We start from the raw sequence: 16,984 nt of genomic DNA on the forward strand, positions 1-16,984 counted from the left end.
TTATATCTAGTAGTTCATTCAAGTATTCTTTCTTCCTTACCATAATTTTTATAAAAGGAAAAAATGATATACACGATAAATGTCAATGAACATATTTATTTCACAAGCAACATTAACCATGTTCAACTTTGAAACGTTTTAAGGGCGACCGATTTTTCTCTTTCATTCCCTATATGTTTATGTTCTCCATTTTCCATTTTACGCTGCCGCCACCATACACGAATCGGTGGTCGATAGACGCCGCCAACTCGATCCGCAGAACTCAGTAGCGAGAAAGCTTCAAAAGCTCTCGCAAGTTCTAATTTACAAGCTCAAAAAATTTCACTCCGGAACGTGACTAATTCGACATATCAGATTAAAAAGAAAAAAATTGTAAAACGTAGTGAAAATGTGCCAATTGTTACAATCTAGTTGTGCTGAAAGAGTGTTAAATTTGTGAATTTCGTCTACTGTTTCGGGTAAAAACCAAGGTAGGGTGAATTTAGGATATGTTTTTAACGAAAAATGGCTTCTAAGTTTGGTTATTTTTGGTAATAAAGTCAGTTTTTTATATACACGTACATTAATTCTCGGAAATATGGTGTCGAGAATATTTCTACCTTCCTTAGAAGAGAATTTTCATTATCGTTGTGGAAGCGAAGAATTTATTAAAAAAATATATACAAATTGTCCCAAAAAATTGTATAAATATATCTAGTTTTGTACACTCCAATTAGAGGATGTCAAAAACTATCTTTTAAGCATAAAATTCACAATGTTTCTGTATGGGTTACAAAAAAAATTTTTTTGGAAAAATTTAGGTCATATACATAAGTGAATAAAAAGTATATAGGGTGTACCATCACTCCAGAATTACATTTGATACTAGTAAAATTATTAAACAATTAGTTTTTACAATTAATCACTCACCGAAATAAAAATCTTATTCATGAGGAAAAATGACGGTAATCATAGGACTAAATCGTAACCAATGAGGATAACTTGGGAGATTATGGAACATTTCAACTAAAACTCACCGTTAAAGTAACGAAAAATGTATTATTTGGAAACGGTATTGCAACTTGACATCAGTGTGAGATCCATCTGAACAATGTTTAAGAATAAGTTTCATTCTCATAAATTAACGCTAGAACAAGAATTAACTGGCCGTAGTATGAAATTTTGTGATAATGCAAAGTGCAAATACAGACTTTCATTTCACAAATTAATTTTTCTGAATAATACAGTTAATCGTCAACATTGTGGATATTGGATATTACATAAACACTAGAAGTCTTTCAAAAATAATATTTATACAGGTATTATAGGAACGGACCAAAATATTTGGATTTGTTAAGGAACAGAAAAGCGGTTGGTGACAATTTGAATGACATTTGGTTTCAGGAGGACGTTACGGTAGCGCACTCTAGTGTTGAAATTACTCAAATTTCTAAAGCACTTAGTTTGCGAGAAGAGGCACAGGAGAGTGGCTAACCAGATCTCCTGATTTAAGGCATTTAGATTGTTATTTCTGGGAATATCTAGACAACATTATATACAAGATGGAGTTTGATAATCGATATAAAAAAATAGCCTTAGATAAACTAATATACTAAGAAAAAAGAAAACTGAGATATTTTTTCCGTTTTTTGTCAAATGTTTTCTTTTTCCTCATAACAAGTTCCATATATTACTAACGAATATTAGCGGTTGTAAGTTGGATATATGCGTAAACTTATTTTTTGCCTGTATACTGAATTATGGGCTAAAAAATAGGTCATAGAAAATGTTGCACTGCTATACAGAAGCTGAAGTAACTATAGGTGTGTTGTTTAATGAGTGTTTCTCAGTGTTAGAAAGGTCTTAATATGGATTGTGAAGACGTAGTATATTTATATAATATCTATATGATATTATCAACAAAATACATCAAATTTGTCTTTTTTTATGGGAGCTATGATGGTTTTTCTAGAGTTCTAGAATACTGGAAACGTTTTCATTTAGATATTTTTGTAAGGTAACAAAAATTATACTCTTGGCATCGTATTGATCATTACCTGAGTTTATAGAAAAGTTTCTAAAATATTTAACTAGTTCCTAGATATATTTGTCTGATATTATGTTCCGTGCAACTCCAGTTACTTTATGTTTTTATGGTAATGTATCTGCAGAGTAATAAAAAGATTGGTACTAAAATTTCAAGATAAAGTAGAATATGTTTGAGCTCAAGCTTACAATAATAAAATATCGTAAAAAACATCAGGCCAAAATTTTCAAACCCTCATTGCTCTACCAAATTTCAGTGACTGTGAATAAATTTTCCAATCCATTTACCCATAAAAACGTGTCGTCTCTTGTTCAAAGTTGATAAAATGAGCGGTTTAAGAAAATTTTTAGACGGGAATTTATGTAAATGAACAGCTTCGTCATATTCTGTGAAAGCATATATTCTTGAGAAACATGTGATGAAAATTTTCATCATAAAGTTTAACCTATCTCCAAAACTAGCAAAGGCAAACTCGCATATCAATTTATTTTGTTAAATATCTTCAATATTATCCATATTTCATATCCAGGAAGTACATGCTATCGATGTAAAAGATTATCCGGTAAAACTTTCCAGCGCTCGTTGGAATTTAGATAAACAAACCAATGTTAATAATTTAGAATGTTTTGTTTGGGATTAGGTCGATTTTAAACTGGAGATTGCTATTAATTCAAGTAGATTATACCCAGCGTCGGCAAAAAATCTGAACGGATAGTCGTATACAATAATAAATTTGTATATTTTTCTATTAACCCTTGTATGTCTAGCTTACTGTAATCAACGTTCATACCCAATCAGCATCTCTGATCCCATAACAAATAATTAGGTAGCTATATATATGTTTGAAATAAACAAATAATCTCAAATCTGTAACTTCCGCTTGATCACAATCTTATTTTCTTAATCGGAATCTTCTTCACTCTGTATTTCTTATGTTTTCCGTTTCCAAACAGATTCTCTGACATCATCAGTCTCTTCATCCAATTCATTTATATTTTCATACACTAGTTTCGAGTCCGAAGCGTCTAGATATACTTCCACTACTTTTTTAAGATGTTTTCATGTTAGTGGTTCATGTTCTACGCTTCTGCTCCAATTTAATCAGCATCTGGAAAAAATATAAGTAGTTTTACCTAAAAAATATACTCCACGATGCTTAGCTGGAGTCCTCACGGAACCTCACGTATCTAATGGTGTTATTCCACACTTTCAGCTTAATTTTTTTGTTCTTTTCTGAAATACTGAGGAAAATTATTATACCCAGTTGGGTGTTTAAGGGTTAAACTGTCTAATTTTTGAAGCATTCCCGTAAATAGTCTTCCTCCATTTGAGAATGAGATGTGTCTTTATAAATGATGATCACGGTATCTTTCAATCGAACAAAACCATCAATTTGTTTGTTCTGTTTGTAATAGAGAAAACAAATAACAGATACGGATATACATTATTAAAAAATTGAACAATTCCACACCTTCGAACAAGACAATAAGTAGGATGGTTAAGTTCAACGAGTTGAAGTTTGAATTAGTTCACCATTTTTGAAGATGATAATTTATCGAAACCAATTTGATTCGAACACCAGCAGTTCGATCTGGAACAGAAAGTGAAACAGGTTAGTTTGGCAATAATTACGAATGGAGGATCTGTGGGGACCTTGTAGAAGTCTGAGTTATATCGTGTTTTAAGTACATCAATACAGATTTTCAATTAGTAGCAAAATGCAGACTTTTATATGGAAAGTATATCTCTATTTGTACTAAGAATTCGGAATTTATATAATTAGTCCAGTAAAAATATGATATCACCTCAAAATTCCATCAAGATGCATGGATTTGCGTGAAATTTTGGAATTAAGTTTTGTTTACCCTTCACTCCAAAATCTACCCTATACCAATATGTGTAAATTATTGTGAAAACTACCATCTATTGTCAAAATTCAACGAAATAAAAGCTAAAGTATTAGATTTGTGGGATTAACATTAACGTTTTAGGATGCTATTTATGTTTTCCAAATTTTAATCAACGTATTAACCTTCACTTATACTCCAAATTTAAATGCTCCAAAATTTAAAAAAATGTGTTAGTTTGTTCTAGGTATAACTCTCTTAATTGTAAAATTTGAAAAATGTAATTGTAATCATGATTTTTTCAGAATCAAGCTTTCTAAACTATCAAAACTTCTTGATCCCATTAATTGTATTCAAATAAAGTTATTCGCAAATCTATAACATTTTATTTCAATTAGGGTGGCAATATCAAGGCAATTACTCCCTTATTTTTATGTATAACAAAGTCTTATAAAGTCTCATTTGAATGGTTAAGTTCTTAAAAAAAAATCAATACATCTACCGATTTACACTTATTCAATTCTCAAATTTTTGGTTCACCAAAGTTCCACCTGTAGTAAATCAATTTTTCAATTTTTTCAAATGGTAAATTCAAGCTCCTCACAGTTTTTTCGATAAAAACTTTTCAAGTTATTTTTGATAAAAATCGATTAAACATTGGCTTTTTAAAAAAAAAAATTAAAAATTTCAATCATGAATAAGTCAAAAAGTATTGATTTTTCGAAAAAACTCCACAGAATAATTTGTATAGAATGCTGTTGTTTCGATTTCATTTGGTTAGTTTCAATAAAAAAATCACCACCTCCTAGTTGAGGTGGTATTCACCCCCAGAGTAAAAGCACATATCGGTAAAGGATACACTTTGTTTTTCAAGTTATTCACTATCTACTGTTGAAATTTCAAGCAAATGGATGCGTCTTGATGGAAATCTGAAGTAAAAACAGTTGTTCACTTGAATAAATGTCCAGGTTGAGATTGTTAAAATTACAAATTAATTTTTAAATATAAAATATTTCTGTATTTATATCTTCAAAGAATATTTTGAATTTCTCTAGTCATTTCTATTGATGGAAATGTTCCTAATTGATTATTTTGTGGTATGCCTCATATTTCTCTCAGTAAAAACAATTACTCTCTTAGTATGGTATTGATAATTTCTTGAGTTTTGTGTAGAAAAGTTTCTCAAACATTTGAAATATTTAACTAGTTCGAAGTTTTTTCCCCGTTTAATCCTAATCCTCTCATATTTTTATTGTAATATATCTGAGGGTATTGGAAAATCTAGGAATAAAATTCCAAAAATACTAGAATAAGTGAGAATTTAATTCAAATATACTCCCGCATGAGTTTTTATTGCAATAATTGGATCTACATTTTTCAATTCACAAAAACGTCTCTAATCGTGTTCTAGGTTCATAAAATTACAATTTTTGCATTTCTACGTGTAATTTAGATTCAGTTATATCTCAAACGATATTTTGATCTCTCCTATTAACTATATCTGTTTGGTCTTTATTTATGTGCCGTCCCTTAGTACACGACCAATATATGTTTCCTTTCAGTCTGCTTCTTCTTATCGTAAGTCACAGGAAAGTAAACGTTTGAATTCAGAAGTTAGTAGAGTTTCCAGAAATGATAATCCACATTCTCATGAAATCCAGCAAATCCCTTGATTTCATCCGGGATATCAAATTTCACGGTCAGAATTTGTTGGGTGGGTTGGATAGCTTATTGTATAGAACTCTATTCAGTGATAAACTCTAGATTCTTGCGGGATAGAATATATAACGCGAGTATCTCATATACTTCGACAATAGGAAATTCAGTATTGATTTTAAGAAAAGTGGGTAATTTACGTGAAATCGGATGACGGAAATCTGCTGATTCATTGGAAATATTGTTTATTCAATTGACACATCTAGATATCATTATAAAAGATTCACGATTATCTTAAATATCGGAGTTATCGAAAAAAGAAAAAAAGTAACAGAAGTTTTTGTTAATTCGATATATCCCAGATCACTTTAAGGCGATAGACATGCCAGATGACGATACCTGTAGATTCTATTATGAATCCATAGAGACAGCAAAGCACTGTGCTACATAAAAACACCAGACAAATAATCTACTTCGAAAAGAATTGACGTGTTTTGGAAGCGAAACAATGATATGCAAAATTTTGTGCAAAATGTTTTTCAGGTATAGGTGCAAAGTGACTAAAAATCCAAAACAAACGACTCTGCAATCGAAGTACAATCTACAATCTATCCCATTTCTCAATTTTCTGCTACCGTGCGTAAAGTACGTACTTTAGACACACTTTTGAGTGCGTAAGACTTTACTTCAACAAGTGGTGCGCGAAGAAAATCATTATTAATGTCTTCATAGCGTAGTGGCTAAAGGACAAGTCTCTCACCCGGATCAAGTCGCACTTGTTCGATTTTTAGGTTCTCTACTTTTTAGTAATAATAATTTTTATGTTGCATTTATGCGTACCTAAGAGAAGAGTTGACAAATTTTATAATTGCATGAAGTGCACCTCTAATATTAGTATTGTTAATAATTGAGTTCGTCTGTTGTTTTGTTAATGTGTTACAATCTTGATTGACATGTCAATCAAAATATCAATGAATATATAATATTTTCAATAAAGAAAATTACCAATGAACCTCTGTACTTTGATAAAATTTTCGCTGGTAAAAAAAAATATTGTATGCAATTCGTGTTTAAAGACTTTCTACGACTCATGTGATTGTCGATAATATTCACATTCGTCAAAAAGGTTACTTTACACACTTGTTACATGAGTAACTATATTCTACTGCCATGCGTAAAGTTCATACATTAGACACACTTTCGAGTGCGTAAACAAACATTCTTTAAGGAATCGTGCGTGAGAAACGTATTATTAAGGTCTTCGTAGTAAAGTGGCCAATGAACGGGGCTCACATGCGGGATGCTCCAGGTTCAAGTAGCGCTGATGCCATTTTTCTACTTGCGTAGTAATAATTATTTTTAGGTGGCATTTATGCATACATAAGAGGAGAGTTACATATTTAATAACATAGATTCGTCTGTTATTTTCCTAATTGATTAAAATGTTCACAATATTATTAAATATATAATATATTTTATAAAGGAAATGACCCTCAAATTTCTGTTGAAAAAAGGATATTTTACACACTTGTTTAATAAATAACCATTATATACGAATGTGAATGAAATAGGAAGCTTTTCAAAATTAGAATTGAAAGAGCTACTATAATTTTTTTAAATAGTAAACCAAAAAATTGAATGAAAACAACCAAATATTTTCCGAAATTTTAAATAAATACATTATGTTTCTTATCTGAATATAAAAATTTATAACTGGAAAAATTTCTATTCACATCAACTGGAGTCATAGGGGCGTATTGGAAATTGCTGATTGTGCAGGATCCAAGTCAATAGATTCAGTATATTCTCTCTCTAGAATATAAACTACGTGGATAAAAAATTGAAATTCACAATCTTTTCAATAACATTTTGATTTTTTGAAAAATTATTTGGCCCGTAACATTCTGAGATTGTTTTATTAGTTTTAAACTTTGGATTAACAGATTCTTTTATATGTGTTATTGCTCTATAAACAAAGCTCTAATTGAATTTTATGAACGAAAGTTGTTGTTTTATTTCTGTATTTTCAAATAATCGCCTAACATCAGTAACGGTTTGAAAAGATTTTTCAAATAATTCTGAAATAAATCTTTTTGTTGAAAAAAAAATCTCGCAATAAAAAAGAGGCTTCCAACCATCTTATAATAATAGGTTGAGGTGGATTTTTTCTTTATAGAACTGAAGGTGCTTCAGCATTGACAAGACACATGTTACATATATTAAGTTGGGGTAAAACATTTTCAAGTTTTGTGTAACCTTTTTCATATACAGACAGTTGGAATAAAAAATGTTGAAACAGTCCCTTGAACAAATCTGGCTTGTGCATTAGCTTTTCAACTCTTTAAAAGCAATGAGATAAGATTTTCGCAGAATGTCGTCACTACGAAAACCTATCAATAAATGCGCAATATACCTCTAGAATCGACGGTTTCCTGAATTCTTATTTTTTCCGAATTCAACTTTTATGTCCTTGGACAGCTAAAAGAAAGTAGAATCAAGTGCTGAATTAATAGTAAATAAAAAGAGATCTCTTTTATCTCTAAATTACAAAACAAATTCAATTTTACCGAATATTTCTGTCCAAAAAGCACATTACCGAAAACAATTACAAACCTGTACAAGTCTACTGTCTGTCGAGGGAATTTCAATGGAGCCAGATCAAGAAAATACAATACCAAATCTTTGGACAGTGACTGAACATACAAAAGGGTTAGTCCAGATTTAACAAGAATCACCGCAGTTCGTGACGATTACGATGGCTAGACTGAAAACCACAAAATTTATCATCTCATATTGGGTGTTCAATGAGAAATGTCGAGAAAATTGTATTTCCAAATTCTGAGCCATTCTTTTATCTCGCAATTTTCTGCAATTGAAAAATATATTCGGCTCAATCTAGAGAGGAGCTATCGCAATCAGGAGATCATCTTCCTGTCCGATAATCACAGCCATTAGAGCTCTAAGCTCCAATATCATAAAATCCAAACTCGTTTAGGATTGCTGGGAAAAATTAAACGAGCTAGACAAGAAAAATAAAATTACCCTACAATGGATTCCGGGACACCTGAGGCCTCCTATGGTAACAGCTACAGAGCAATGGAAAAAGCACTGGAAAATAAGGAAGATAGGAGCAAAACCAATTATTGGGACAACCTACAAGGGCTGAGACAGTCAAAGATTCTTCTAGGAAATTATAACCAGAGTAGATCTGTAGAATGTATAAGCCTAAGTAAGAACTAACTAATACTAACAGGAGTTCAATTGGAGTACTGACGCCTCAACAAACACCTGATCACGCTAGGCCTAGCAGATAACACGGCGTACAGGTTTTGTTGCACAGAGGACGAAATCTCTATCCACATTCTCCCGAAGTGTGAAACACCAAGGAACTGGACCTGGGAGCGCATGAAATAGACGATCTATGGCAATTAAAGCCATCCCACATTCTAGACTTTTTAAAAGGAGTGGGATTAATGGAACAGCTGTAAATACACGGTTCTCCAGTATAAGGGGGACACTATAGATCCTTTGGGTTGCAGTGTATACGAGACCCCAAATCCATAAATACATACATATATCTCGCCAGACCCCATTTTTATAAACCCCTAAAAGCAGCATGAAAAACAAACTGTGATGGAAAATTCTCTCGGTTTTCAATAAACATTCAACCGTAATTCGTCTAAAACGTGATGTCTAGCATTGAAAAAACTTCCATCTGATGACATCGTGAAGAAAACAGCACACTAGTACTTCCAATTCCAAAAAACAGTTATGAAACAAAATATTATCATTGTTTCTAATACGTGGTGAACTATTCTATAGAAATTCTTTAAAAATTCCATAGAATTGACATTGGGATTGACACGATATTGTGAAAGAAATGTGAAAGCTTGAAGGATGTTCATTGTTGCTGAAATTCAGAGCCTGAAACGTCTCTTTGTGTTGCACTTTGGAGGAAAACCCTATTATGAAATTCTACATTGATGTATGTTACAATCAATAATTTCTCACTATTGATAATGTTGATGAAGATGAGTTTGAACTTTTGGTGGACGAGTTTCCAAAGTTGAATGAAAATAGTGATTTTGAAGTTTGCTTTGATACTAATTTCCACTTTACTGTAGATCTACTAGTGTATAAAATAAATTTGAAAATGGTTGACAGTACAGTGCCGAAACTTGTTGTATACTGGGTGTTTCGGGATTTCATGCAAAAAATTCATAATGTTACTCGTATGTCATAACAAAGATTTTCTCATACGAACCCTCGTTTTTGAGTTATAGTCCTTTAAAGCTACGAAATCAGAATTTATATTTATTTATATATTTTCTAAATTATATATTCGAACATTATTTTTAATTTTTCGTTACGTATGTACATGTACTTTTTTAGACGGAATAAAATATTCTACACTACTATCTGAAGGCCAGGTGCGGCTCATATCCAATGGTTAACAATCGGTAACTACATAGTATCGAAGATAAAAACTGCAAGCAATTTGTAAATGTCAGTGTGTTTTCAATCTTTTTAAAAACCTGTGATCAATAATATTCACATCGTTTTTAAAGTTTCATTCATTAATTCATAAGAAGCCAGAAGGTTGTTGAAAGCTTTTCGGGTAGAATTAAGCCCGCGGTAGAACTTTTATTAGGGTTGATCGCAGCTCACGGAAAACAGGTTTGTCTACATAAGTTGAGTGAGTTGAGTGAGCAGTTTCCATTATTTTTTATGAAATGATATTTTAGGAAGTGTTTTACCAAAAAAAATGGCGAAGGTCAACAACAAACTTTGTGAACACCAACCTTAAAATAAAATGCATTAGATACAGTTGATGCTGATCCCACAACTAGCGTACTACAATTTAACGTATCAACGATCTATTCAAGGGATTCTTCAAGAGAAACTTCTTTACCCCTTTCATATACAGAAATTGAATGCCATGGAAGTAGAGGATTATCTACCAAGGCTGGCCTACGCTCATTGGTTTCTAGATAAACAACGAGTAGATTATAAATTTATACTGTCTACTGATGAAGCTGGTTTCACACGAAACGGTTTCAATAATTTCCATAATTTACAGTTATGGGCAGATTAAAATCCTCACGGTACAATTCAAACTCAAAGTTAATATGTAGACAGGAATAATGGTAATAATATACTAGGTCCATATTTTTTTAATAACAAACAGAATTGTCATACTCAGAATTTTTCCAAAATAATTTTCCACCCATGTTATGTGATATTCCTCTAAACATTCGCAGAAGCCTTTGGATTTGGCACGATGGAGCCCTTCCCCACACGTCCTAAAAGATGTGAAAAATCATCCAAATAACATTTTTCCTAATAGGTGGATTGGTTGGAGAGGTCAATTTGCATAGCCAACACGTTCCCTTGAATTAAATACAATGGATTCAATTTTTAGGGGGATATCTTAATAGCTTGCTATTTTCAACACCAGTAAACAAAAGAAACATAATGATCGATAGAATAAACTTCCAATGTTACGCAATTGCTTTTCCAATCTAATCAACTAAGTTTTCATTTTTTTCCTTATGTAACACGATGTTCGAAAGTATGCAGCTAAATTCAAATTGTTTGATTGTGCTTTGATACCTCTTGTAAAAATTTTCCATAAATAATTACAATTTTTGATAATTTTCTTCAGTATGTGTTATGGCGAACGGTTTCCTTGGCATGTACAACGATCTAAAAATCTACATATATTTTAAACCATAAATTTCATCTAGTCAAACTTTTTGTGGAAAAATTGATTGAAAAATTAATTTCTGTTACCTTTAGATTGTGCAGGTTGTCCCTGTAAAAGTTACGAATTGTTAACCATTGGGCAAGAGCCGCTCCTGGCCTTCAGATATTAATGTAGAATTACTTATTCTGTCAAACATGGGCATATTAAAAATTCATAATGTTGTAATGTATAATTTAGAAAATATACTTAGATATAAGTTCTGATTTCTCAACTTTTAAGATCTATAATTCAGAAACGAGAGGCTGAGAAGTTTTTTCTACGTCACAGCATTATTTTACGTCATCTACTCACTCCCAAATTTTTTGTATCAAGTCACGGAACACTCTGTATTGACACAAAACGTGTCGAACTCAAACTAACTATTTGTACATTTTGTAGAAAAACTTTTATGGAAATATTTATGGTTCAATTTATATGTTTTTTCCTCATTCCCGTAAAATCATGAACCACTTTATGCAAATGCACTACATATATATTTGAATATGAATATTTCGAATTAATTTGAATATAATTAAATTTCCTTTACATAAACACAAAGCATATATATCGAAATCAAACGAAACTGGGTAGTTTCGAATTCTAAGGAGTATTCCACAACATTAGGTAAATATCCTAAACAATGCTGTAAGCTTGAGGCAGATGTGCTTTGAAAACAAATATTGTTGTCGTCAGAACTTTGATCTACTAACTCCCAACGTATTTGACATGCATTGCGGTTAAGAAGAAGAGCTTATAAATAATGCAAGCACAAATTTGCTTAGTTTATAATTGATATGATGCTACTGAAATAAATTAATAACAAAATATTTCCAGTTTTGTTGCATATTTTTCTCATCACTTTGCCACGTTGTTGCTTGTGAATGAATCCGAAATCTCACGATACAAACTTGATTCAAATTTTGAGGTCAATTAAGCACACATAATTTTGAAACCAGAAATAAAGCCTCTTAAATTTGACATTTAATATGTATCAAATATTTAGGATTAGCTCTACTTATAAACTTTCCTTCTCTACTAAATTCAATCAATTCTGTTTTGATTAAGAAATAAATAAATAAGAAATAAATATTTTATTATTTATTATGATAAATATTAAACATTTTGGGTCTTTGCGTTTCTTCCGACCCCTTGGCGAATTAGTTAGGATTTTTCGGGAAAAATAGATTGAAAAGTTGTATAGAACAGAATTCCTTTGGTCCGAAACGTTTTTTTGATTAGGGAGCCTTCCAAAATTATTCCTCGGGGCGTGTGGACACATATTTGTAATATCCTGTGAAAATTTCAGCTCAATTGGACCTATAAGAGTCCAGAAATCACATTGTGCTAATATGTCCCTTGATCCAACCCCCCCTCATCTGTTTGGTCATACAGCTGCCGGTTACCGGTATACAGGGTGCGCAGAAACAAGTCCCAAAAGCCTCTATATACAATATGGCATATATAGTTGAATACACGATTTTTCCAGTCCTTCCAGAGGTGAAACTAACCATATTTGATAAAAATGTTTCAGACAAAAGTTGTGCAGAATTTCATATTTATGAGGCAGCTAATTAATGTTTTCCCTAGATCGTATAGTTTACCCAGAAAATTGGAAAAACTGATTTTAAAAAATTTTTCGCGTTTCCTGGTGGCGAAAATATATTCAGAAGAAAGTTTCAGACAAAAGTTGTCGGGAATTTTGTATGCTACAACTTTGCCATTCACTATTTTTCCCGGAAAGCATAATTTTCCAGAAAATGCAAGAAATGAGTTTTGGCGTCACTATGCAACGTACGACAAAATGTTCATTGGCAAAGTTGGAGGAAATTCAATTATCTACAAGTCGGTTCGGTTCCATTTTCTGCTGAGATGCATATTTTTCTCAGAAAATAGGGAAATAATAATATCGAATTCGGTTTCAAATGGCCAAAATACATTGACTGGTCTCAATGCTGTGGGCAAAATTTCTCTGAAACAGCAATTTTTTGTCTAATTTGAGTGGACTATTAAGAAATCATCATTTTGTCCTGATATCTAAATAATTATACATGACTATACACTTCAGGTATTTTATTTGGAAACATATTTTAGTTTCGTTAACGAGGAATCGAGAGAAATATAATTAAAAAAAAATTTTTTATGATTGTATTTTTCTCTCGTTATAATAGACGGAAGAGTTGGTTAAAATTGCTGTTGGTAAATGTGACAGTGATGAAATTGAGCCTCGAATATCATTTATCGCTAGCTCTTGTCGTTAAGCGTTACAAACTGATCCCTTGGAGTTGGTGATCCTTGGGTTATTTTTCATGTCAACCTTCTTTCAAAACGGCATTTATACCTGGGATCTTTTGTACACTGAATTTTTGTCTCAAAGAAGGATCAATTTAATTAATTGAAGGATGGATTTATTCTTCACGTAATTAATGAGAAAGATTTATAGTTCGTCATCTCATCATTTTCTCGTTGCTCTGTATACTTCAATAAATTCTGTTCGAAAATGACTCAATGAATAATAAAAAATAGAACTATGGTATGTACAGGTTGTTTCTTAATTCAAGCGATACAATTCAGGGGGTGATTGCTCGTATGAAATTGATATGAGTCTTTCTTATAACAAAATTGCCCTTAAAAGGTGGTGACTAAAATTGAGTTTTTATTTTTTTTCTCAAATTCTAATTATGCTTGAAATTCTGTAATTATCTTGTTTTATTTACGTAAAAATTTTACTACTGAATAATCAATAGCTGCAAAGAAAAAAAATGTTATTCGACTTTTCCTTGAAGATGACAAAGTTATATGAAAAATTTCGAAAGTAAAAAAGTTTAGGAGCTAAATTATTCATGTTATGAGAATAGAATTTTCCAAATAAACTGACAGATGAGAATTTTCTTTGTAACTTTAAGGTGAGGTCACCCCTAATTAATACAACAGAATGTTGCGATTGTCTTCTGCTCACCATCACTTAATGTCCTTAACAGTCCCATGTAGTGTATTAAATTTGGTATTTTGCAAGGATTGTACGGAAATTTACTTTTTTCGAAAGTTTGGGCCCCATAACTCCTCAGAAATGTAGCTTGGTATTAAGGTAAATTCCTGCAATCGTTATATTTTGGGCTTCCCTATACCCTATACCCTCTGTGCCTTCTTCTTCTTCTTCAAACTCATTTTGATAATGGAAAATTGTCGTCATGAAACTATTTTCATAATGTTATGGACGTATCACACTCAGTCTTAATGGAATATATAAGGGTTGTCTGAAAAGTCACCGATATGAATTGAAGATGTCAGAACTCACCAATAAAGATTGATAAATATATTTCATATGCGTTCAAAGTTTTCCACTAACATCTTTACTATTTTGGAGACTCAGATTCTGTTTTAAAATCGTATAAATGAGTCATTGCTGCTGTATCAGTTTGAATGAGCATACGGGACGGACAAAAACTGTGAGAACTAGCAATATCATTGAAAAAAGTTGATTAAATGGTACTTGACGACCGGTAGATTGAACTTAGAAAGATTGGAAAGGGGATAATTCCGTATCAAAAGAGAGCATTCACCTTATACTACCTAAAGATCTGTACATGTGTAAGCTATCCGCGTATTGGGTACCGCGGTAGCTCACTTGGTACCAAAAACGCAAGCTTGAATATTATCATATTTTATTGACGTAGTTTGAGCAATTTTTTGCATCAATTCATAACTGTACATGAAACCTGGAATCACTAGTACACTCCTACAACAAGAAAAAAGTCTCGTCAATGGATCGCATCGGCTGGGAGAGTGATGGATACCTTTTCTGGGATGTTCATGGTCATCAATTATCTCCAAACAAGTACAACAAGAACAGAAGAATAAAACGCATCATTGCTTAATGAGGTACAGGGAGAAATTTCATTAAAGATATCGCATTTTAAAAAATTTGGGAGGAACCTTTCCTGTTCCCCAAACTCAAAGTTTCACTTACAGAAGGTATATTTCTTTCGGACAGAGACGTTATCGAATACAAAAATGTCCTTAGAACCTGGATCGACTAAGTGTATATAGGCTGAAAAGGAGACTATGTTGGAAAATAAAAATGACTATGAAAAACAGTCTTGTTTCTTAGCTAGGATGAAACTTTTCACACAACCCTCGTAAAATACCGCGAATAAAGTTTCTTGCGAGCTTTTCTCGAGAATAGTTGATTATTTGTTGGTTTTGACAATACCATCTGTGAAGTATAACTATAATGGATGCTGCAAATTTAATTTTCTGTACCAGACAATCTGGATGATATTCTTCTCCCCTATACAGACTACAAAACGAGACTTATCACTCCACTATATTTTGTTCTTCTGATTAAAGTCCCAATTTCAAGAAGACGATATATAACAAAACAAGTATTTCAAAAATTTGCATCAACTTCGAGGGCTGCTACTTAAGTTTTGAGACATGGTAACACTGATGTGAATATGTAAAATCTTACATTGCCAACATAAAGTTTTTAATGGTGAACGTACTCAGAACGTGTTATCATACGAGTGCTATTCGTTATGTTTACAGATACTTGAAACGTTTTTATCTTGGTGAAAAATGGAATTAAATCGCAAACAGCTGTTGGGTTAGAAAACATCGATGCCGTGCGTAAACTGATATTGTAAGGCTGTCAAAAAGATTTAGGTGCATTAGTGCAAAGAAATTCAATCGTCAATAAGATTGTGACAGGCCACGAATCATGGATCTATGCATATGAACCTGACAACTTTCGATTGTACGGGTCTTTCAAGATTCAACAAAAGTTGTACGCACACTTCAAAGCGAATTTTCGCCTATTTTTTCGAAATAACTGGACATGTCAACACTGTTCCATTGAAGCAACGTAGAACGGTCGATTCTGAATGGTACACCAAAACTTCTTTGCCAGAAGTGTTGGAAAAAATCAGGGAAACCAATCTCAGAAGATGAATCATTCTCCGCCACTGTCGTGGTAAAGCACTCACACATCAGTACAAACAATAATGTTTTTGAACAGTCAAAACATGGAATTGATGCGCCATCCACCGTAAAGTCCTTGTTTCACACCCAACGATTCCTATACCTGAAGAAGTGGTTGATGGTGATGAATTTGAATGTACATCAATCGGAAAGGAAAACTATGTAGTATTCCTCGTATATACTCAAATACTAAACCGAGAAAGTGTGATTTTACACAAATTTTCAAATTGTCAGTTTACATAAAATTTTTCTCTTGCTGATTGATGCTGTCGTCGCGCTTTAATAAAGACAAGCAAAAACCTCATTCTTTTTGAAGTGATTGTAGAAAAATTTATTTTAGGTTACGCTGTTGAGGATAAGAGCATTCCGAGAGCAGATATGTCGAGCAAATACGAGGGTGGGTTAACAGAAAAGTGACTACTTCCCTTATGTTAATAACACTTTTGCTATGACTTCGGCGATTACATTGTCAGTTTTCTCCATATTTCTGATGTCAATTGTCAAAATTCTATAAAATCTGTGAACTTATACTTATCAATCGTTTAATAAAAATATAGTGAGCTAGCAATACAAATGATTACAAAAACGCAAAACGAAATATTGTATCATCAAAGGCAGAAATTAGTTTTTAGATATTCATACGTGACCCATTTCTAAAAAAGAATCGCTTTGATATCTCATTTCGTCATGAAGAATTGTTAAATATATGGTTCCGTAATAAAAGTTTTTGTT

At 32.2% G+C, this 16,984-nt stretch overlaps 1 protein-coding gene across 1 annotated transcript in view; it reads left to right on the top strand.

Annotated features, from left to right (window-relative positions):
• Positions 1-251: 251 nt before the first annotated feature.
• Positions 252-16,984, top strand: part of LOC130902118 (high affinity cationic amino acid transporter 1) — a 153,749-nt gene continuing 137,016 nt past the window's right edge. The window contains exon 1 of the mRNA XM_057813970.1: positions 252-470. The gene's annotated coding sequence lies outside the window, so the exon portion shown is untranslated. The remainder of the gene's footprint in view (positions 471-16,984) is intronic.

This window comes from Diorhabda carinulata, chromosome X (genome assembly GCF_026250575.1).
Source record: "Diorhabda carinulata isolate Delta chromosome X, icDioCari1.1, whole genome shotgun sequence".
NCBI lineage: Eukaryota > Metazoa > Arthropoda > Insecta > Coleoptera > Chrysomelidae > Diorhabda > Diorhabda carinulata.